At 36.5% G+C, this 7,011-nt stretch overlaps 1 pseudogene; it reads left to right on the top strand.

Moving 5' to 3' along the window:
• Window positions 1-1,674: 1,674 nt before the first annotated feature.
• On the top strand, window positions 1,675-2,270 carry LOC111391351 (annotated as a pseudogene).
• Window positions 2,271-7,011: the final 4,741 nt, after the last annotated feature.

Raw genomic sequence — 7,011 nt, 5'->3', positions numbered from 1 at the left:
ACGAATACCTCTTTCGCGAAGCGGCCTCAGCGGCAAAGAGTTTAGAAACGGAGGGCCTTGAGGACAAGGGAATAGCTGGCCCACCACCACTTGTTCGATGGCCTTGACGTTGTTGAATGAAGGACCTAGACAGAACTCGTTGAGTTCAGCATTGGCTGGTGCAAGGACGTTCGGAGTTATATATGGCCGAGTGAAGAGTTTCTGGAAGTCTTCGAAACTGAAAGAGTCACCAGATTAGGATTGTGAAGCAGCCATTAGGAACGAAATAAAGCTTTGTTGAAGTTTGCTTGAGTAACGTAGCAGAGAAGCAAGAAGATGAACAGTAATATTGCGAGAGAGAAGTACGAAGCAATGAGGCGTGATTTAGTAGTGCGATGAAATGACGTGTATTTGGGGGTTATAAGGGTTTGCAACGTCGCCCCTTTTCAGGCTATGGAAGAAAATAATGACTGAAATTTTTGGAAATTTCAAATGTTGCTAGGAAACACAAAGTAAATATGGCAAAAATTAATAATTGGTATTAATTCTGCCATATTGGGGGGGTAATTGTTGACATGCTAAAAGTGCAGCCCAATTCAAATAGCCCAAAGAATGAAGATCAACCGGGCAATTCAGGATAAAGGCCCAAATAGGGTTATTAATTAATGTAGTGGAAGCCCACGAACGTGGTAACACCATCTCCCAAACTTACAAGACACCCAGGATCTGAGCGAATAAAGTACCTTGCAGTCGCCCAGAGTTGTAACCTCGTTCTCGCCCAAACCTTCGAATCGCTCATGATCTTAGCAAACATAAGGTATTATGGTTATCCAAAAGCACAATTATCGAAACAGTTATTGGGTAATCTTATCACGTTCCACGATTCAAGAAGTCAATTGAAGACGGTTGAACTACAAAGAGTAGTGACAGCATTTAGAGACGGCAGTTCCACGATAAGTTGGCCACCATGAAGAAAGTGGGCAGTTATAAAGCAATTAAGCAGTTTCTAAACGGTTGATCACAAAGAAAGCATCAAGGGAATATAAAAGGAAGAAAAGATATAGAGCAAAAGACCTCGGAATCGAACACTCTCAAACAGAGAATATGTAATTTTAATTTCTTAGTTTAGACTTAAACATTTCTTTCAGTACTCGTGTGCTTGCGCCCCTTGGAGGCATTCTGTTTAAGTTCCAATTGTAAAGTCATTGCTAATAAAACACCCCTTTTTGGGACTTTGTCTCAAGAGGTTTGTCCCTTACACAATCGTTTGATCCCTTTTTAATTGTTAGCGACTACCCGCGCGAAACAGCCTTAATAAGTTAAATATTTAATATTATGTTAACAATGTTTACAACAAAGATGAATTCGATGGAGAAAATAGTTGTATGCATTTTAGACAAAGGAAATTTTAACAACCAAACATAGTTTATTTTGATGCCTTACAAATGTTGAAAACCATTAGGTTATCGAACTTAAATACCTAACATAATCTTGATCAGATACCAACGTCATCTATAGTATCATTCAACTTCCTAGTTCTTGCTATTACAAAGATTTTCAAGAGGTCAACAGTTGTTGCCATCTCTCTCTGTCCATTTAACCGCCAAACTCGACCATGATCACCCCTCCAACAAGCTCAAACTCATTTAATTTCTCAAGTTTCCTTCTTCTTGTATTTATTGTATTACAAACAAAATGGTTGTGCCTTCTCCAACTCCACTCCAAAGCAAAATAACTCGAGCAATTGGAATTCCAGTTATAGATCTCAGTCTCGAGAGGTCTAAACTTTCTGAATCACTAGTAAAAGCTTGCGAAGAACTTGGTTTCTTCCAGGTAATAAATCATGGAGTTCCCAAAGAAATAATTTCTAGAGTTGAAAATGAAGGTCGACATTCTTTTCAAAAACTACATCAAAAAAGCAACAGGCTGGACCGTCTGCTAGTTCTTTTGGTTATGGCTGCAAGAATATTGGATTCAATGGCGACAAGGGCGAACTTGAATATATTCTTCTCGAAGCCAATCCTCAATCCATTTTCCAGAGATCTATCTCCATCTCCACCAATCCTCAAAACTTTAGGTACCCATGATTTCTATCAAATGAAATGACAACTGTTTTAGGTCAATATGTTAAAATTTATTTATAATCATGCCAAGAATTTAGAATCACCATATAATAAATTTATAGAAACGAATTTATACCTGCGGAAGCCATTATTGATATGAATAATAGTTATAATAGTGGCCAAGATCTTCCACTCCTAGCTCCTCACAAAATATCAGCTATCAATGGGGCAAGCCAATAAAAACTTATGGAGAGGAGAGGGGACCAAGCCTTTATACAGGAAATAATTTGAGCTATCCCATTACGACTAGAATTCCAATTAGGGTTTATTTTCGACCCACATATTTTAAATTACAACATCAAATTAATTACAAACTGTAAGGTGTAAAAGGCCCAATTGATCACTTAATAAATTTGGCCCAAACACAATTATCATTATAAGCCATATATCTAACTCGTAAAATCTGCAATCGAATGTGAAGCCCACATATGGAATTATTAATTATTCCAACATTCTCTCACTTGTTCAAACATTTGATTGCTATAACAAAGTTTTAACACCCGGGTTAGACTACATAGGTGGCCACAAAAGTATAGCTCCAATGACGTCACCTTACGTAACATGATCCGGTCCAACAAGAATATTAACACCAAACATGGAAGTCATTACACCAATTAAGCGATGTAAGACCATTCCACAACTACAAATGTCAACATCCTTATCGATATGGATCCCCATCCTCCAACAAATGTGGTAGTATGTGGTATGAACTTAGCACCAAATGTGATCAAAACTGTGCTAACTCATATCGATCCTCATAATGCTTCGAATTAAAATGAAACCACATGCCTCCAAAAGAGACTCATCTTATGTCTTTACGTGTCATATATCAATATTACAATAATATTATAATAAAAGACATAAGTCAAATACATGCTCAAAATAGTCCATGGATAGAGGAAAAATATTTTATTGTCAGAAGGGGCTGTACCCGAAAACATATGGGTTGCCTATGTACCCCGCAAAGGGATCAAGCCCAAAACGTAGTTCTTTATATATATATAACTCCCACTAACCAAAAATATCAAATATTTCTACAATGCTCATATTAGTAATATGTGTCTTAAAGACTTTTGGAGCAAGTCCCTTAGTCAAGGGATCTGCAACCATCGCCTCTGTATTGATATGCTCTATTTTCATTTGCCCTTCTTTGACTCTGTCTCTAACAACCAAATATTTGATGTCAATATGTTTTGATCCACCTGAGCTTTTATTATTCTTTGAAAAGAATACTGCTGCACTATTATCACAGTAGATGGTGATCGGTCTTGAGATGGAATCAACAACTTTCAAGCTAGAGATGAAATTTCTTAACCAAACAGCTTGGACTGTATCCCCATAACACGCCACAAATTCAGCTTGCATAGTAGAAGATGCCACTAGAGTCTATTTAGCACTTTTCCAAGAAATGACACCACCAGCTAATGTAAAAATATAACCTGAGGTTGATTTCAAATCATCTTGGCATCCAGCAAAATCAGAATCTGAATATCCTACCACCTCAAGATGATTTGTACACTGGAATGTAAATATATAACCTTCAGTTTTCTTCAAATATCTCATAACTTTCTTAGTTGCTTTGCAATGCTCTTGTCCTGGATTAGAGTAAAATCTGCTAAGGACACTTACTGCTTAGGCTATATCTGGTCTAGTGCAAACTTGAGCATACATCAAGCTCCCCACAACACTAGCATATGAGATCATCTTCATAGACTCCCTTTCCAGCTCATTTCTTGGACATTGAGTTTTATTAAACTTATCTTCTTTTATGATAGGTACATCAATAGATGCACAATTCTGCATATTAAACCTTTCTAGAACACGTCGTATATAAGCTTTTTGAGAAAGTCTCAATAAGCCACGATTTCTATCATGATGTATTTCAATGCCAAGTACATAGGAAGCTTCTCCAAGATCTTTCATCTCAAAATTAGCAGACAACATTTTCTTTGTCTCATGAAGCAGACCTAAGTTACTACTAGCAAGCAGAATGTCATCAACATACAATACAAGGATAATAAAATTTTTCCCACTGGTTTTAAGATAAATGCATTGATCAATAGTATTTTTGACAAAACCAAGAGATGTCACAACCTCATCAAACTTCAAATACCACTATCGAGATGCTTGCTTGAGACCATATAAGGATTTGTTTAACTTACACACCAAGTTTTCTTTTCCTTTTCCTTTTACAACAAAACCTTCAGATTGTTTCATATAAACCATTTCAGAAAGATCTCCATTCAAAAATGCTGTCTTAACATCCATTTGATGAAGCTCCAAATTGTAGTATGCCACAAGAGCCATGATAATTCGAAAAGAATCTTTCGATGAATTAGGGGAGAAGGTTTCAACATAATCAATGCCCTCTCACTGAGTGAAACCTTTTGTAACCAATCTTGCTTTCTTTCGTTCAACATTTCCTTTTGAATCTAATTTACTTTTGAAAATCCACTTGTTAGCTACAACCTTAGCATCTGGAGGAAGTTTAACAAGATCCCAAACTTTATTCCTTTCCATGGAATTCATTTCATCTTCCATGGCAGCTATCCATTTATCTGCCTCAGGGCTTGTCAATGCTTGATTATAAGTTACAGGATCAACAATATGCCCAATATTAAAATCGCTCTCCAAAAAATACGTAACATAATCACTGGGCAATGTAGATCTTCTTTCCCTTTGTGATCTCCTAACTTGTGGCTCAGGAATCGATTCAATCATTGTTTGAGGAATTGGAGATTCCTCCCGGTTCCTCGATTATTGATTAACAACTTCAATTAGTTGGGAACCAACTCTTTCCTGTATGACAGGAACTGGAACAACAACTTGATTAGGTTCAACAAGAATTTTTCTCAACGTGGAACTCCCATTATCTCCAAAATTGTTCTCTAGATACTTAGCAGTAATGGACTCCACAATTCTAGTGCCGTGATTTGGACAGTAAAATTTATATCCTTTTGATCTATCCGGATACCCAATGAAGTAGCCAGGAGTTGATTTAGGGTCTAATTTCTTTTCAAATGGATTATAAATCCTAACCTCGGCTGGACATCCCCAAACTTTAAAGTGAGTCATACTTGACTTATGTCCTGTCCATAATTCAAAAGGTGTCTTTGCAACAGCTTTACTTGGAACTCTATTCAAAATATACATAGCAGTTTTCAAAGCTTTACCCCACAAATATTCAGGCAAGTTTGTTCTACTCATCATACTTCTAACCATATCTTTTAAAGTTCGATTACGTCTTTCAGAAATATCATTCTGCTCAGGTGTCCCTGGCATGGTGTATTGGGGCACTATTCCACATTCTTGTAAAAACTTTGCAAAATTACCCATATTTTGACCAGATTCGTCATATATCCCATAGTACTCACCACCTCGGTTAGATCTCACAACTTTGATATGTTTTCCACATTGTTTCTCTACTTCTAGTTTGAAAACTTTGAATTTCTCAAGTGCATGCGATTTATCGTTAATCAAGTAAATATATCCATATCGTGAGAAATCATCAATGAAAGTTATGAAGTATTTATTCCCACATATAGTGGAAGGCAAAGGTCCACTGATATCAGTGTGAATTAAGTCCAAAATTCCACTCCTAGTCGAACCCTTCCTCGTAGACTTAGTTAACTTTCCTCTTATACAATCTACACAGGTGTCAAAATTGGAGAAGTCTAAGGAAGGAAGTATCTCATCTTTTACTAATCTTTCCATTCTATCCTTAGAGATATGACCCAAACGCTTATGCCACAACATAGAGGATGATTCACGAATTAAAGTTCTTTTCTTTGATACATTGGTAACACATGAGACATCACCAAAAGAAGCTAAAGATAATTTATATAAACCATCACATAAAATGCCATTCCCAATCAAAAGAGAATCATTAAATAAATTAACCATTTCATTACCAAAATTAAATGTAAAACCACAAGTATCAAGTTTCGGTATAGAAATTAAATTTCGTCTCATTTGCGGTACATAAACTATATTTTCCAAAACAAGATGAAACCAGACTCTAAAGTTAATTTTACTACTCCTATGAATTCAACCTTCACTTGAAATCCATTTGCAACGCTCAATCTTACTTCATTCTCACTTGGCCTCCGTTTGCTTATGAACCTCTGCAAGGAATTCGCAATATGAATATTAGCTCCCGAGTCTAACCACCAAGAATTCAAAGGTACATCTACTAAAGAAGACTCAAAACAAACTAAGGCTAAGGGAATACCTGAAGAACTCTTCTTCTTTTCCAACCAAGTCTTGAACTTAAAACAGTCTTTCTGCCAGTGACCCTTCTTTTTACAGAACTTGCATTGATCATTTTTCTTTATAACTCTTTTGGGACTACTAAAATTTTTATTCTGCTAACTTTGGTGGAACTTATTACCCTTACAAAACTTAGGTTTATGATTATGAGAAGGCCCCTTATTCTGTGATGGCTGAAAAGCTAATTGCACTGTTTCAACGGTTTCACGGCACATCCTATACTCTTCTTGGGCACACACTGCTATGAGGTCATTCAAATTCCATTTATTCCACCGAGCATTGTAAGCAACCTTAAATTGATTAAACTTGCTAGGAAGGCTATTTAAAACATGATAGACCAGGAAAGGCTCTGCAATGGGAATGACAAGAGCCTTTAACTTTGATGATATATTTATCATTTTCATGACATGCTTCCTAACACCATTTGTGCCATCATATCTCATGCTCATCAATTTATCCATCAGATCCCCAGTTTCGGCTTCATCAGACTCAACAAATTTTTCTCCTATGGCATCCATAAAACTTTTGGCATTTTCATTGTCAGGGATGGCATCTATAATGGAATCAGATATCGATCGCTTAATGATTTTCAAACAGAGTTTGTTAGCCCTTTCCCACTTTTCATGCTCGGCTACATATT

Source organism: Olea europaea, unplaced genomic scaffold (assembly GCF_002742605.1).
Source record: "Olea europaea var. sylvestris unplaced genomic scaffold, O_europaea_v1 scaffold7802, whole genome shotgun sequence".
Taxonomy (NCBI): domain Eukaryota; kingdom Viridiplantae; phylum Streptophyta; class Magnoliopsida; order Lamiales; family Oleaceae; genus Olea; species Olea europaea.
The sequence above is the reverse complement of the archived record's forward strand: the minus strand, read 5'-3'. Positions and strand labels throughout refer to the sequence as shown.